At 44.5% G+C, this 17,321-nt stretch overlaps 1 pseudogene across 1 annotated transcript; it reads right to left on the bottom strand.

The window, feature by feature from the left end:
* Nucleotides 1-5,564: 5,564 nt before the first annotated feature.
* Nucleotides 5,565-6,552, bottom strand: LOC308259398 (PDZ and LIM domain protein 1-like; annotated as a pseudogene). Its single transcript has one exon. The product of its transcript is annotated as a PDZ and LIM domain protein 1-like (transcript).
* Between the last annotated feature and the right edge of the window lie 10,769 nt (nt 6,553-17,321).

Below are 17,321 nucleotides of genomic sequence, written 5' to 3'. Positions count from 1 at the left end.
AAAACAAATAACAACAACAAAGAAATAAGAAACTAACTATGACTACCATTCAAATTCCATGCTTTGCATGAATTTCATCATCTTAATTCACCAAATAAGAGTTCTATTGTGTTAATTAACCTGAATTTCTAGTTGGCCAAAAGCTTATAAGGACTTAAGCAGAGTTTTGTCTCTAAGCACACTATGGTTTCTATTTTTTTTTCTTTTTTTTTTTTTTTTTTTTTGGTGGTACTGGGGTTTCTGGAAACCCTTCTACCTCCGGGTTACGCTTCATATATGTATATGTATTATATATATATATTTTTTTTATTTGGAAACAGGGTCTCTTAAGCCTGCGAGGCTGGCTTTGAACCTGCGCGGTCCCCCTGTCTCTGCCTCCCAAGTGCGGGGACTGCAAGCGTGCACCACCACGCCTGGCTGCTTTCTAATTTTTTTTTTTTTTTTTTTTGGTGGTACTGGGGGTGGAACCCAGAGGCTTTCTACCTCCGGGCTATACTCCCAGACCTATTTTATATTTTATTTGGAAACAGGGTCTCACTAAGTTGCTGGAAGCCTCACTGAGTAGCTGAGGCTGGCTTCGAACCCGTGTGCAAGCGCGGGGATTACAAGCGTGCCACGCCCGGCACGTTGAAAGGTTTTTTTCTTTTTGTTTGTTTGTTTGTTTTTTGGTGGAACTGGGGTTCCAGGAAGCTCTTCTACCTCCAGGCTACACTCCCAGACCTATTTTTACTTTTTTTTTTTTTAATTTGGAAACAGGGTCTCCTAAGCCAGCGTGTGCGGCTGGCTTCAAACCTGCGCAATCCTCCTGTGTCTGCCTCCCAAGCGCAGGGATTACAAGCGTGCGCCACCACCCCCGGCTCACTTTCTAAATTTAACCAATATTTCTAGAGAACCCACAAGAGTCAAGGCTTAAGGTCACCCCTTGGCCACTCTTCAGCTTAAGGTAGTGAGAAAGTGGCTGAAAAAGAGAAGGAACATATCTTTCCTCTAATATGCCCAAACTAGGGAGCATTGGGGATACCAGAGGGGACTCCAAATAATGGAAGGGAAATCTCAGCTGAACTTGATTAATGAGGGGATACATCCGAATATGTGTAAAAGTATGAATATAGCATGGTTACCCTGGATACTCATTGTTGGGAGGGGGGGAGGGACAATGGGGATGGGGGAAGGGCACCAAGTACAGTTTAAATATATACCATTTATTTTCAATTAAAAAATGTATAAAAAAAATTAGACCTCAAAAGAGAAATGACGGTCTCTAATGTAAATCAGTTAGACCAATAATTTGAAAATAGCTCAATATTTTTATTCTAAACAGTTGTCAAAATCTGCCTTTCTGCCAATACATCTACTATGACTTAAATGTATCCTCCAAAGTTCATATATTAAAAACTTAGTCCCAGCCGGGCGTGGTGGTGCACAGCATTCAGGAGGCTGAGACCGGAGGATCCTGGTTCACGGACAGCCTCAGCTACTTAGTGAGGTCCTCTGTAACTCAGTGAGACCTGGTTTCAAAATTTAAAAAAAAAAAAAAAAAAAAAAAAAGGGCAGGGGGTATAGCTTAGAGGTCGAATGACCCTGGGCTCCATCCCCAGACCCGCAAATAATTAATTAATTTTTAAAAACTTAGTCCCTACATTCATATGATAATGATATTTGGAAATGGGTCCTTTGGGTCGTACCTAGGATTAGATGAGGTCATGAGGGCGGTACCCGGATTAGTCACTCTATAAGAAGAGAAAGAAAAGTTAGGCATGACATAGTATACCTCTAATCCCAATACTTGGGAGGCTGAAACAGTAGAATCTCAGGTTCAAAGACAGTCTCAGCAACTTTGTGAGACACTGTTTCAAAATAAAAAATTAAAATAGTTGGACGTGGTGGCACATACCTGTAATCCCAGTACTTGGAAGGCTGAGACAGGAAAATTACAAGTTTTGGGCCAACCTCAGCAACTTAGTGAGGCCCTCTGCAATTTAGTGAGACCCTTTTTCAAAATAAGGGATAAGCTTGGAGGTAGAATGCCCTGGATTTAATCCCCAGTACTGCAAAAAATAAAAAATAAAAAAATTAGGGCTGGAGATATAGCTCAGAGGGAGACCGCTCCTGGGTTCAATCCCCACACACTAAATCAATCAGTCGATCAATAGCCAAGCATGATGGCACACACTTGTAATCCCAGTATTTGTGAGACAGGAGGATCACAAATTCAAATCCAGCCTCAGAAGCTGGGTGTGGTGGTACACACTTGTAATCCCAGCATTTGGGAGGCTGAGACCAGAAGATGTGGTTCACGGTCAGCCTCAGCTACTTAGTGAGGCCCTCTGCAATTTAGTGAGATCCTTTTTCAAAATAAAGAATAAGAAAAATAGGACAGGGGGTGTGGCTCGGAGGTCGAATACCTCTGGGTTCCACCCCCAGACCTGAAAAATAAATAAATAAACAAACAAACCATCCTCGGCTTTAAGTTGAGGCACTTCTCAACTTAATGAGACCCTGTTTCCATATAAGAAAATCAGGCTGGGGGTGTAGCTTAAAGGTAGAATGCCCCGTGGCACACACCTGTGATCCCAGGGACTACGTTGGCTGAGACAGGAGGATCATGGGTTAGTGGTCAGCCCGGGCAACTTAGCAACTTAGCAAGGCCCTGTGTCAAATTTTTAAAAAACGGGTTGGGGATATAGCCCAGTGCTAGAGCATCCATGGGTTCCATCTGGGGGAGGAAGAGAAGGTGAGGAAGAAGAGGAGAAGCCCAGGGACATTCCATCTGGACAGAGCTTTCCATAGCCCTGCATCGATTAAATGACAACCTGAATAGCTTTTTGTCTTTCCACATGCTGTTGCCCAAGAATGGAGCCCACCCCACCTTGTCTACTTGGGAAACCCCTTACAGCTTGGCAGCTGCTCTGAGCATCTCTTCCAGACTCTCAGTGTGGAGATGGCCCTGGTCTTCCTTTCTGGGCAGCTTAGCAGAGCATCAGCCACGAGGCCTGAGTTAGACACCAGCAGGGCCAGGCCAGGCATTCTCACCGCTCACGAGGTGTGGGACAGTGCACTTAACACCTCTGCGCCCAATTCCTCATTCACAGATTGTAAAACTTATTCCTACCTATAAGGTTGTTGTGAGGTGTTAGATAATGAATGCAGTGCTCAGAACAGCCTGGCACAATGTTAGCTTGTCTTTCTTTCTCTTTCTCTCTCTCTCTCTCTCTCTCTCTCTCTCTCTCTCTCTCTCTCTCTCTCTCTCTCCCTCCCCCTCCCTCCCTCCCTCCCTCCCTTCCTCCCTCCAGAGGCATTCTACCTCCAAGTTACACCCCAGCCTGATTTTATTTGTAAACAGGGTCTCACTAGGTTTCTGAGAGCCTTGCTACTTCGCCAAGGCTGGCTGTGACCATACAATCCTCCTGTCTCAGCCTCCCACGTACTGGAATTACAAGCATGGGCCACCACACCCGGCTTCATCTTCATCTCTACTGCAGTTGTCAGCTTAGTGTAAGCAAGCTTCAGTCACTCTTGTTGAATTACCATGCAATCAAAGGTTTTCTCTTAGCCAGGCATGATGGCACACGCTTGTAATCCCAGCGTTTGGGAGGCTGAGACAGGAGGATCACACAGGTTTGAAGCCAGCCTCAGCTACTTAGTGAGGCTCTCCGCAACTTAGTGAGACCCTGTTTCCAAATAAATATAAAAAATGGGGCTGGGAGTATAGCCCGGAGGTAGAAAGCCTCTGGGTTCCACCCCCAGTGCCACAGAAAGGAGAGAGAGAGAGGGAGAGAGGGAGGGAGGAAGGAAGGAAGGAAGAAGAAATAGGGCTGGGAGTGTAGTTTGGGGATAGAATGCCCTTGGGTTACACACATACACACACACACACACACACACACATACACACACACACACACACACACACACACACACACACACACACGGCAGGTGCCCTGGTTTTCTTTTTGCCGAGTTCTACCACTAATTTAGAGAAAACCTGTGCGTGCGCGCGCGTGCGTGCGTGCGTGCGTGCGTGTGTGTGTGTGTGTGTGTTATTGGAGACTGAACTCAGTGGGGTACTACCATTGAGCTATACTTCCAGCCTTTTTATTTTTTATTTAATTAATTAATTAATTTACTTATTTTTTGCGGTACTGGGGATGGAACCAGGGGCATTCTACCTCTGAGTTATAACCCCAGCCCTAGTTTTCGTTTTCTTTCTTTCTTTCTTTCTTTCTTTCTTTCTTTCTTTCTTTCTCTCTCTCTCTCTCTCTCTCTCTCTCTCTCTCTCTCTCTCTCTTCATTTATGTAGTAGTACTGGGGATGGAACTCAGAGGCCTTCTACCTCCAAGCTATAGCCCCGACCTATTTTATATTTTATTTGGAAACATGGTCTCACTAAGTTACTGAGAGCCTCATTAAGTGGCAGAGGCTGGCTTTGAACCTGTGAGATCCTCCTGTCTCAGCCCCCCAAACACTGGGATTACAAGCATGCGCCACCACACCCTGCTTTTGCTCTTTTTTTTGAAACGGGGTTTCAAAGGGTAAATTGCAAAACTAAGTGGTAAACCAGGCATGGAGGCGCACTCTTGTAATCCCTGCACTTGGGAGGCGGAGACAGGAGGATCACGCAGGTTCAAAGTCAGCCTCTCTGGTTTAAGAGACTCTGTTTCCAAATAAAAATAATATAAAATAGGTCTGGGAGTGTAGCCTGGAGGTAGAAGGGTTTCCAAGAAACCCAGTACCACCAAAACAAAACAAAACAAACAAAAAAAAAAGTGGTAGCTGAAGCTGTCTTCGAACCTTGATCCTCCAGGCTCAGCCTCCCAAATGCTGGGATTACAAGCATGTGCCACCACGCCCGGATCTTTATTTTTTATTTTGGAACAGAGTCTCACCGAATTACTGTGCTGGCCTTTAACCTGCCATCCTTCTGTTTAAATTTGTGGGATTACAGGGACGCACCACCCTGCCTCGTGGGACAGCTGCTTTGTTATTTATATTTTAATTTATTTTGTGTGTATGTGGTACTGGGTATTGAACCCAGGGGAACTCTACCTCCAAGCTACACTCCAGCCCTATTTTTTATTCTTTATTTTGAAACAGGGTCTCACTAAATTGCCGAGAGCTTAAATTGTTGAGGCTGACTTTGAACTTGTGATCCTCCTGTCTCAGCCTCCCAAGTACTGAGATTACAGGCATGTGCCACCATGCCAACCTCCCCCAGCTCTTTTGTATGTTTTATTTTATTTTTTTTAGTCTATAAATTTATTGAATAAAAACTTAAATCAATGTCTGACACATTCAACTGGGTTTGGTTCAAATCGGGCAGATGTCCACTTGCAGCAGGGCAGAACCAAGGTGAAGAAGAGGCACAAGGAGGCTGGCAGGGGACAATGAACAGGACACACTTCCATTCATTATAAAAGCCAGTAGTGCACAGCCAGCAAGAACCCGCCAGCCAAAGTGGGGGAACTTGACATCTACTGAACAGGGAAAAACCGCCCCGAGTAAGCACAGAACGTGGAGAAGGGGGTGCCAGAGCACCCTGGGAGCGAGCTGCAGCCCAAGCGCAGTGATCACTTGGGGAACACGGTGACCACATCGTAGCCCTCCGGTGGCGTGACCCTCTCCCGCACAAGCTTTTCACAGTAGATTTGATCCTCTACAAAGAAATGGCCCTTCTGCTTCAGGTTAGTGCCACAGTCGGTGCACACATAACACTCGGTGGCGATGGCGTCCTGCAGCTTCACAAACACACCAACAATGCCGGTGCCACACTTGTCGCACATGGGCAGCTTCTGAGCATTTCCAATCGACGCGGCCACTTTGGTGACTGGAGCTTGAACACTTCTGAACCCCGAGGGCTTGTTGGGATCCCCTTTCTCCTCTGACACTAGGATTTCCTGCAAAACCAGGAATGATGTTGACTGTTCCAGGGGCTCATTTAACTCCTGTTTCTCCTGCAGCATCTTGTCAACTTCAGATTCTTTGTCAATGATGAGGCCGCCTGACGGCTGAGCATGGTCTAAGGGTCTGCCATTTGCCTCCTGCCCACCAGCTGCAGTCTTAGACTCCAAGGCATTGTTGAAGTTGGGGATGTTTTCTGAAGAGTAGAGGCCAGCTGGGTTGTTGTACTGGTTCATGATGACCCTGGGGGCCGTGCTGGAGGCTGGTGAGGCAGTGAAGGGCATGGCATTTCGGTTGTGGGCACTTCCTATGTGCAGGACCTCTTGGGGTTCGGAGGCTAAATTCATCTTGTATGGATGACGCTTTAGTTCCTCAGTCACTAGAGGAGACCAAATGTTATGTTCAGACCTGGTTACCGTGAGAGTCATGTTGTCTGTACAGTCCTTGATTTTGTTCTGAGCTTCTAAGTGAGTCATATTGGTGGTATTTTCCCCACCGATGACTGTAATCACATCCCCATACATAAATTAGCTATAGCAGCCTTGCTTCCGGGAGTGACCCTGTAGATGGCCAGCACGGCTGCTCAAGGTCCTTGCCGCCCACGAGGCGGAAGCCCCAGGGCCCCCGCCCCTGGAGCGCTATCTGCAGGGTGGTCATGGGCAGCGGCGGCTGACAGCGACCGCGGGGACTGGCCGGCTGGACGCGGCTCCGGCTCCCGGAGCAGCTGTCGGAGGAAGAGCCTGGGCGGGCGGGCGCGGGAGGGGGGTGGTGAGGCGGCTCCGCCCAGCCCATGGCCGCGTCCCGCGCCCTGTTTATGTTTTATTTTAAAACAAGGTCTCCCTAGGTTTTGGAGGCTGTCCTTGAATCTGCCCTCAATCCTCCTGTTTTAGCCTCCCAAATAATGGTATTATAGGTTTATGTCACCACACCTGGCTATCCTTTTCTTTAACCAGGTTTTGTTGTTGTGTTGTTGTTGTTGTTGTTGTTGTTGTTGTTGTTGTTTGTTTGTTTGTTTTGTGGTACTGGGGATAGAACCCAGGGGCATTCTACCTCTGAGCTACATCCCAGCCTCATTTTTTTATTCTTTATTTTGAAACGGTCTCATAGAGTTGCAAAGGACCTCACTAAGTAGATGAAGCTGTCTGTAAACCCTGATCCTTCTGTCTCAGCCTCCCAAGTACTGGGATCACAAGCGTGCATCACCAAGCCCATCTTCACTTGGCCATTTTTAATATAAATCTGTTATCTTTCGTTTCCCTCTGGCTTTACAAAAACAGGGCTACCTATCATTGCATTAGAAACCACTGGTTCCCAGGCTTCTGGGTGCCCCTGCGTGGCCCTGGAGCCTCTAAGGGCAGCCAGGCTGGGTAGCTGCTGCTGTTCTGGCTGGGAGGGGACAGAGGGCTCTCGCCACACAGGTTCCTTGTGTCCTGATTGGCTGTACATTCTACTCAAATATAATGGGAAAAAGTGCTTCCATGTACAAATAATGTTACAAAATTATTTTATTGTCTAAAGCAGGCTTGCTTTGTAGGGGACAGTCTTTTTCGCATTTAATTCGTGATTGTGCCAGTGCCAGCCAGCTCTGACACCCTCCTGTCCCATGGCCTGTCTTGTTTCCTATGCGTGTTGGTTCTTCCCCACTGGACTCATGTGGCGCCATGCCTTTATTTATTATTCTTATAGGAATTTGGGGTATTAGCATAATGAAGTCGATTTATCAATCTGCCGCACCTTCTTCCCAGTCTCAAACTGAGCAAGGCGCATTTTAGCAGGAATTCTGCACAGCAGACATTCCCTGGAATGAGTGTGCAACGTCTCCTTCTGGGGAATAGTTTTGGGCATGGGGATTTGGGGATTTTTTGGAATTGGCCTTGTTACCAAAAAGATACTTGAGACTTATGTTATTAATGGCCCCAAATTGTTTAAAACAATTCAAGATTTACTCCCTGAAGCTGTAACATTTATGTATGAGTTGCACCTAAATTTCCAAATGACCGATCTAAGAATAATTCTATAAAGACTCAGACAAGAACAAGCAGAACAAGCCTTAAAGGCAACCGATCCTCCCCAGGTTTTTTTCAAGCAATATTAACAATACACCTAAAACAGCCAAGACAAGTTGTTCCCACCGTCATGAATTCTAAAAAGCCAACATATTTAATCAGAGGTAGGCTATGGTAGAGTGGCTACCAACCCCCCCAGTAACCCTACCCCTTTTTTGGTTGTACAGTGGGCATGTGGACAGCAGCAGAATAGATGGGTACCAGGCACAGCCTTGGGACATGGGAAGGTATGAAACGTTCCTCTCCTCAGTAGTACCTATTGATTAAAAAACAATGATGTATGGCCGGGTGTGGTGGCGCACGCTTGTAATCCCCGCGCTTGGGAGGCTGAGACAGGAGGATCACACAGGTTCGAAACCAGCCTCAGCTACTTAGTGAGGCTCTCAGCAACTTAGTGAGACCCTGTTTCCAAATAAAAATATAAAATAGGTCTGGTAGTATAGCCCGGAGGTAGAGAGCCCCTGGGTTCTGCCCTCAGTACCACCAAAAAAAAAAAAGATGTATATTAATCAGAGAGTATAATGCTTAGTATAGGATATTATTTTGATATTATATTAGTAGTTAATAATAAACTTCTACTTTTTTCCATGGCTGCTTATAAGAGGAAATGTTCCCTTGAAAAAGAAACTGGCCGTCTGTCACCTTGCCTTGATGTATTATTAGTTCTTTGTATACTTACTGATATATTAATTCTGGAAAAAATTATAAGAGTAGAATGTAGCCAAAAAAGAAAATATAAAATGCTTGCCAAACCCGAAAGTAGAGAGAGCAAAAATGGAAAATAAAGAGAGCAGCTTCACTCTCCATTGCGTCTGTGTGCTGTTTCTCTTCCGTACTTCTCAGACTCCTTACTCCACCGCTCGTGGACCCCCGACTCTTGCTAGGGCTGGACCCCGGCATCAATCGATTTCAGCCCTTGTTATTATTTTTCATAAAAGTTCAAGACAGAGGCCAGGCGTGGTGGCGCACGCTTGTAATCCCCGCGCTTGGGAGGTGGAGACAGGAGGATCACGCAGGTTCGAAGCCGGCTGCACTGGCTTAAGAGATCCTGTTTCCAAAAATAAAATAGGTCTGAGAGTGTAGCCTGGAGGTAGAAGGGCTTCCAGGAACCCCAGTACCACCAAAAAAAAAAAAAATTCAAGACAGGATTTCTATTTAAAGATGGATCCAGAACTGGGCGTTGGTGGCGCACGCTTGTAATCCCAGCATTCATTCCGGAGGCCGAGACTGAGACGGAGGATCACAGTTTAAGGACAGCCTCAGCTACTTAAGATGCACTTTGCAACTTAGTGAGATCCTGTTTCAAAAATTAAAAAAAATGGGGAGAGGGCATCAAGCACAATCTGAATGTATGGCATTTTCAATATGATCCACATAAAAATAATATATAAAAAAGAGCCAGGGGTGGTGGCACATGCTTGTAATTCCAGCATTTGGGAGGCTGAGACAGGAGGATTGTGCAGGTTCTAAGCCAGCCTTAGCTACTTAGTGGGGCCCTCTGCAACTCAGTGAGACCCTGTTTCAAATAAAATAAAGAATAGCTAGGTGTGGTGGCACATACTTGTAATCCCAGCATTTGGGAGGCTGAGACCGAAAGATTGCAGTTCACAGACAGCCTCAGCTACTTAGTGAGACCCCTTGTAACTCAGTGAGACTCTATTTCAAAAATAAAGAATAAAAACAAATTAGGGCTGGGAATGTCATTTACAGGTAGAATGCCCCCGGGTTCCATCCCCAGTACCACAGAATTTAAAAAATTTTTTTTTAATTTTAAAAAAGAATTTTAAAAATAGGGCTGGGAGTGTTGCTCGGAGGTAGAATGTCACTGGGTTCCATCTCCAGTATGGAAAAAATAATTTAAAAATACTAAAAAAAAAAAAAAAAAAAAAAAAAGGTCTGGGGGTGTAGCTCAGAGGTAATCGCCCCTGGGTTCCATCCACCAAAAAAAAAAAAAAAAAAAAATATATATATATATATATATATATATATATATATATACACATATAGATAGATAGATAGATAGATAGATCGATCGATCCAAGCAGGGCATAATGGTACATGCTTGTAATGGCCAGTACTTGGGAGGCTGAGACAGGAGGATTGCAGGTTCAAGGGCAGGCTCAGTAACATAGTGAGGCCCTCTGCAACTTAGTAAGACCCTATTTCCAAATAAAAAATAAAATAGGGCTGGAGTATAGCTCAGAGATAGAATGCCTCTGGGTTCAATCCCCAGTACCACTAAAAATTAATACAATACAATACAATAGAATATAGATGAAGCCATCCCCGATGCTTACTTCTTCCCTTTATCTCAGGTGAAATGAAGATTCTTAGTTTAAATGGGGAATCTTGCCAGGTGTGGTGGTGCATGCCTGTAATTCCAGTACTTGGGAGGCAGAGACAGGAGAATCACAGTTTCAAGGACAGTCTCAGCAAATAGTGAGACACTTGTCAACCTTAGTGAGACCCTGTTTACAAATAAGAAATAAAATTGGGCTGAGGAGCCAGGCGTGGTGGTGCACGCTTGTAATCCCCACACTTGGGAGGTGGAGACAGGAGGATCGCACAGGTTTGAAGCCAGCCTCAGCTACCTAGTGAGGCTAGTGAGGCTCTCAGCAACTTAGTGAGACCCTGTTTCCTGTTTCCAATTATATATATATTCTTTTTTTTTTTTTTGGTGGTACTGGGGGTGGAACCCAGGGGCATTCTACTGCTCAGCAATACCCCAGCCCATCTTTATTTTATTTCAATTTTTATTTCTAAATTTGAAATAGGATCTCACTAAATTGCTGGGGACCTCACTAAGTTGTTGATCCTGTCCTTATACCCGAGATCCTCTGGTGTGAGGTCTGGCTGAAGGCAAATGCTGTAAGAAGAGAAGGTCTTCCCAGGACTAGGCGAAGGGCCAAGTCCACAAGCTGCTCCAAAAGCCATGACCACACGCAAACCCCTTTGTTCTCTTAGGCGTACGTATTCTTCATTAAGGTTACCATGACCAAATGCAGGCCCTATGTTTGTTCTCTTAGGTCCACGTACTCTTGATTAAGTTTATGATTAGCTGAAAAATATTTATTTCAGTATTGTTAGTTTTTCTTTGACTCGCATGTCACCCAACCCTTTGCCCTAGATACCCTGGCTTTCTCTTCCATGTTTTATGATATATAAGTGCCTATTACCTAAATAAAGTTGTCAGTTGTCTCCCACAACTGTCCATGTCCTTTCAGAAGACTCTCCAAGTCCGGGGAGAAAATCTCCAACACTCCTGTTTCAGCCTCTGGAGTACTGGGATTACAAACCTTCACCACTACACCCAGCCAAGATAATTTGTCTCTTAATAAGTATCTTTAAAAACTTTCCCAAATGCAACCAATACAGTGGTTTTTATTTTCAACAAAGCTAAATATTACACAGAATAAAAGAAGCCCTCTAGTCAAATGTGTAATGTTAAAATATGTCCTTATAATAAATAATAATAAAAATGGAAGCCAGAGCTGGGCGTGGTGGCGCACGCTTGTAATCCCAGTACTTGAGAGACTGAGACAGGAGGATCGCAGGTTCATGGCCAGCCTCAGCTACTTAGTGAGGCCCTTTACAACTCAGTGAGACTCTGTTTCAAAATAAAGAATAAAAAAAAAAAAAAATAGGCCTGGGGCTGTAGCTCAGAGATAGAATGTCCCTGGGTTCAAGCTCCACTACCAAGAGAAGGAGGAGGAGGGGGGGGGGGAGAAGAAGAAGGAGAAGAAGAAGAAAAAGAGGAGGAGGAGGAGGAGGAGGAGGAGGAGGAGGAGGAGGAGGAGGAGGAGGAGGAGGAAGAGGAAGAAGGAACAAAAGAAAAAAGAAAACCGGGTGTGTTGGCACACTCCTGTAATTCCAGAATTTGAGAGGCTAAGACAGGACGATCACAGGTTCGAGGACAGCCTAAGCAAGTAATGAGACTCATCAACCTAATGAGACCCTATTATAAAACAAAAAAACGAAATAGGGCTGTGGGCGTAGCTCAGAGGTACAATGTCCCCGAGCTTAATCCCTCATACCGCAAAATAAATAAATACATAAATAATAAAAAATAAAAAGTATCTGTGCTACTCTTAAGATGTTCTAAAAAAGAGGCAGCACTGGTTGTGGTGGCTCACTTATGTTATCCCAGCACCTGGGAGGCTTGAGGTTAGCCTCAGCAATTTAGAAAGATATTGTTTCAAAAAAATTAAAATATGTATGGGGGTGTTCTTCAAAGGTATAATGCCCTCAGGTTAAAAAAGAGAGGGAGAATGTTTAGAGGTGCATAAAAGAACCTGTTTTTAAACTGGTTTTAGAAATTTTATTACCTTTTCTCTGAAACTAGTATTTTCACAAATTGCTACTAATATAATATGCCACTAGAGGGTGCTACAACATTACTTTTAATTTTTTTGCACTGTTGGGGATTGAACCCAGAGGCATTCTACCTTCAAGCTATATCAAGCTTCTTTTTTCCTCTTTTCTTCTTCATTTTTCTCTTTCTTTCTTTCTTTCTTCTTTCTCTCTCTCCCTTTCTTTCTTTCTTTCTCTCTCTCATCTTTATTTTGAAACAAGGTCTCACAAAGTTGCAAAAGTCTCACTAAATAGCTGAAGCTGGCTGCAAACTTGCAATTCTCCTGTCCTCAGCTTCTCAAGTCCCATGATTATAAGCTACCAGGCCTGGCTATAAACATTTTTTTTTTTTTTCGGGCCTGGGGATGGAACCCAGGGGCATTTGACCTCTGAGCTACACCTCCTGCCCTATTTTTTATTCTTTTATTTTGAAACCGGGTCTTACTGAGTTGCAGAGAGCCTCACTAAGCAGCTGAGGCTGTCCGTGAACCACTCGCGATCCTCTAGGTCTCAGCCTCCCGAATGCTGGGATTACAAGTGTGCGCTACCATGCCCAGCTATAAACATTATTTTTAAAACTGCTTTATTGGAGTGAAAAGGACTTTGGGGCAACTTTTCTCTTGCCCCTTCAAAAAAGACAATGATGAAGATATGGAAAGGAGCTGGGCATGGTGGTATACACTTGTGATCCCAGCACTTAGAAGGCTTATACAGGAAGATCACAGGTGCAAGGCCAGCCTCAACTTCTTAGTGAGGCCCTCTCCAACTTAGTGAGACCCACTTTCAAATAAAGAATAAAAAATGGAGCTGGGTATAGCTTGGAAGTAGAATATCCCTGGGTTCCATCCCCAATACCACACACAAACACACACACACACACACACACACACACACACACACACACACACACTATGGAAAGAAAGATAAACCATTCAATAAAATCAAAACTAACATATTACCAAGTTTGCAAAGGAGAGATAATTTTCTTTGTAAAACCCAGCATGACAATAATATTTAGCATATGACAAATATTGCCTTTTTGCCAGCACTGGGGATTGAACCCAGGAGCATCCTATCTCTGAGCTATACCCCCAGCCCTAGTTTTTAATTCTTTATTTTAAAACAGGGTCTCAGCTGAGCATGGTGGCGCACGCTTGTAATCCCCGCGCTTTGGAGGCAGAGACAGGAGGATCGCGCAGGTTCGAAGCCAGCCACGCGCGAATAAATAAAATAAAATAAAAATATAAAAATATAAAAATAGGTCTGGGAGTGTAGCCCGGAGGTAGAAGGGCTTCCAGGAACCCCAGTACCACCCAAAAAATAAATAAATAAATAAAATAATAATAAATAAAACAGGGTCTCACTGAGTTTCAAAGGGCCTCACTAAGTAGCTGAAGCTGGCTTTGAACCTGCATTTCTTCTGTCTGGGCCTCTCAGGTACTGGGATTACAAGCATGCTGCACCACCACACCCATCTTTATCATTTGTTTTGCAAACTAACAGTATAGAATCTGGGTGTGGCGGTGCAAGCCCTTGATTCCAGCTGCTCAGGAGGCTGGGGCAGGAAGATTTCAAGTTCCGGGCTAGCTTAAGAGAGTTAGATCCAAGCCGGGCGTGGTGGCGCATGCTTGTAATCCCTGCGCTTGGGAGGCTGAGACGGGAGGATCACACAGGTTTGCCAGCCTCAGCTACTTAGTGAGGCTCTCAGCAACTTAGTGAGACCCTGTTTCCAAATAAAACATAAAATAGGTCTGGAGCATAGCCCAGAGGTAGAAAGCCTCTGGGTTCCATCCCCAGTACCACCAAAAAAAAATAAAAAATAAAAAAAGAAGAAAGTTAGATCCTGTCTCAAGAAAAATAAATATATCAATCAATAAATAAAATGGGAGCCAGGTGTTATGGTGCACTTGTAATCCCAGCATTCTGGAGGCTAAGATAGGAGGATTGTGGTTCGTGGACAGCCTCGGCTACTTAATGAGGCCCTTTACAACTCAGTGAGACCCTGTTTCAAAATAAAGAATAATAATTTTTAAAAATAGGCTGAGGATATAGCTCAAGAGGAGAATGACCCTGGGTACCATCCCCAGTACTGCAAAAAAAAAGTTTTTAAATTTAATTTAAATTTAAATAAATAAATAAAATGGCAAATTTTAGTAGTACGGAAAGAAGCCATTAGCACAGAAAAAGAAAAACATTCTATAGCTCTGAAAATGTTCAGATTATTATCAAACACAAAGTTTGCTTAGCTCAGCCAGTCTCCAGTGGGGCAGGCCCTGTCCTGGTGACAGTGAAAGTGCTCCTCGCAAGGTGATTGGGGGGAGTGAAAGGAGATGACAGGATTTAGTTCTGAACACCCTCACAGCTGGCACCATGTGAACCCAACGGGAGCAACTATAGCAACTACACATTGAAAGTGCTCAAGTAGACTTCCTGTGTCTGTGTCCATGTGTGCGTGTGTGCCTCTGAGCCACACCCCAGCCCTATTTTATTTTATTTTTTATTTTGAAACAGGGTCTCACTAAGTTGCACAGCGCCTTACTAAGTTGCCAAGGTTGGCCCGGAACCTGCGATCCTCCTGTCTCAGCCTCCCAAGTACAGGAAATACAGGCGTGCCGGCTACAAGCAGGCTGTTACTCTCTTCCTAGGGATCTGTGCAGTTAATAAGACTAGAAAGGAAATCTATTAAACATCATTGCCCAAGCCGGGCGTGGTGGTGCATGCTTATTATAATCCCAGCATTCGGGAGACTGAGACCGGAGGATTGCAGTTCGTGGACAGCCTCAGCTACTTAGAGAGGCCCTTGGCAACTGAGACCCTGTTTCAAAATAAAGAATAAAAAAATAGGGCAGGGGGTGTAGCTCGGAGGTTGAATGCCCCTGGGTTCCATCCCCAGACCCGCCCCCCCCCAAAAAAAAATCATTGCCCAAAGAAGTAGGTGAAAAAGATAAGGGTGTGGTAGAGTTGCTGCCCCAGAGTTACAATTGAGTCCCAGGCTGGGTGCAGCTCAGTGGTGGTTGAGAGCTTGCCTAGGATGCCAGAGGCCCTGGGACGCATCACCAGCATTACAAAAATAAAGTGTATCTGTGATTCTAAGAGGCCCAAACCTCAGGAGGTCTGAAGGAAGTCCAGAGGCTATTGGAGGCTCACAATTTACAATCTGGTTGGACCATTGCCAGCCCAGCCCATCTGATCCCAAGACCAGGCCCAGGGAAATTTGACCTGGCCTTGGGGCATCTTACAGCAAACCTTTCAGGGGGCAGGAAGGGAGTCTGAATTGCACTTTGGGGAACTGGGTGTGAAGAAGAGGGTCCTCTGGTTTTGCAGACCCCCTCTGGGGCCGCCATAAACTGGATCCGGTCTGTGCTGGCCTTGACTCAGTCTGCTGGTCTTTCACTTAATGAAGCTCACTCACAACGCTTTCTTTCCATCCAAAGATGTCCTCTGGCGCCTCCTCGGTATTGAAGGTTTACTAAGCACAAAGGGTAGTTCACCTGCTGTTAGGATCATGCATTGCAAATAGAAGACCCACTGGAAGAAGACATAAGCCCTAATGAAGGCTGAGGTAGATTCAGTCTCTGCAGACAGTCCCTCCGAATACCATAAAAAGGAATTTTCGACTTGAGGTAAAAGGACAGCCTGAAGAGATGAGTAGAGTTTGAATTGAGTTTAGGTCTTTTAACTCCACGTGTATTTCTTACCCCTTTGCCTTGGAAGCACTAGATCTATTAATTAAAGAAACAGCATCAATTACTGGTTAAAAACAAAGAAAGATTCCTGGTTTTGAAGCTGGGCGTGGTGGCACAGGCCTGTAATCCATACTTGGGAGGCTGAGATAAGAGGATCCTGGGTTCTAGGCCAGTCTCAGCAACTCAGTGAGACGTGGAAGGCCTATGGGTTCAACCCCCAGTGCAAAAAATTCCCGGGTTTGGATACCAGTTCTAACTTGTTAGCTATTTAACCTTGTGCAATAACTCCATCTGTCCAGGTATCCATGTTTTTATCCGCTTTGTAGAGTTTTGTGAAGATTAAAATGAGATTCGACACTAAAGTATTTTGTTGTTATTTTTGTGGTCCTGGGAATTAAACCCAGGATCGTGCTACTACTGAGTTACATCCCCAGCCCTTTTAATTTTTATCTCAAGACAAGGTCTCGCTACAGTAAAGTGTTTAGAACAATACCTAGCACAAAGTAAGTTCCTCTCTGAGGACCAGGATATTTGTTAATCAACTAGGCATTACTACTTGGAGAGCAGAAGCAGAAGGATTGTAAGTTCAAGGAACATAGTGAGACCCTGTCTCAAAAAATAAAATAAAATAAAAATGCTGAGCCTGGTGGCACATGCCTGTAATCCCAAGCACTTGGGAGGCTGAGACAGAAGGATTGTAGGTTTGAGGACAGCCTCAGCAAGTAGTGAGACTTACCAACCTAGCAAGACCTGTTTTAAAACAAAAATTAAAAAATAACAAAAAACGGGCTGGCCACAAACCTGAGATCCTCCTGTCTCAGCCTCCCAAGTACTAGAATAACAGAAATGTACCACCACCATGCCTAGCTCCAGTTTTAGCAATTTCAACTCAGCAAACTAGTGAGACCCTGTTTCAAAATAAAAAATAAAAAATAGTGCTGGGATGTAGTTCAGAGGTAGAATGCTCCTGGGTTCCATCCCCAGCACCACAAAAAAAGATAAAACAAAAACAAATTCTTATCCTGATTGTAGTCTAGGTGTTTATATAACAACTTTTTTTTTTTTTTCAGTATTGGGGATGGAACTCAGGGGCATTCTACCTCCAAGATAGACCCAAGACCCCCCCCTTCTTTTATTTTATTTTAAAACAGGGTCTAAGTTGCTGGGGGCCCCACTAAGTAGCTGAGGCTGGCCATGAACCTGCAGTTCTCCTGTCTCAGCCTCCTAAGCACTGGAATTATAAGCATGTGTCATAACGCCTGGAACTTATTTCATTTTTAAATTTAATTTCAGGTCCTCCTGGTTTCTAATTTGAGACGTTTCT

The sequence above is a fragment of the Muscardinus avellanarius genome (assembly GCF_963383645.1).
Source record: "Muscardinus avellanarius genome assembly, chromosome: 2".
Taxonomy (NCBI): Eukaryota; Metazoa; Chordata; class Mammalia; order Rodentia; family Gliridae; genus Muscardinus; species Muscardinus avellanarius.
This window is presented reverse-complemented; position numbering and strand designations above follow the sequence as displayed.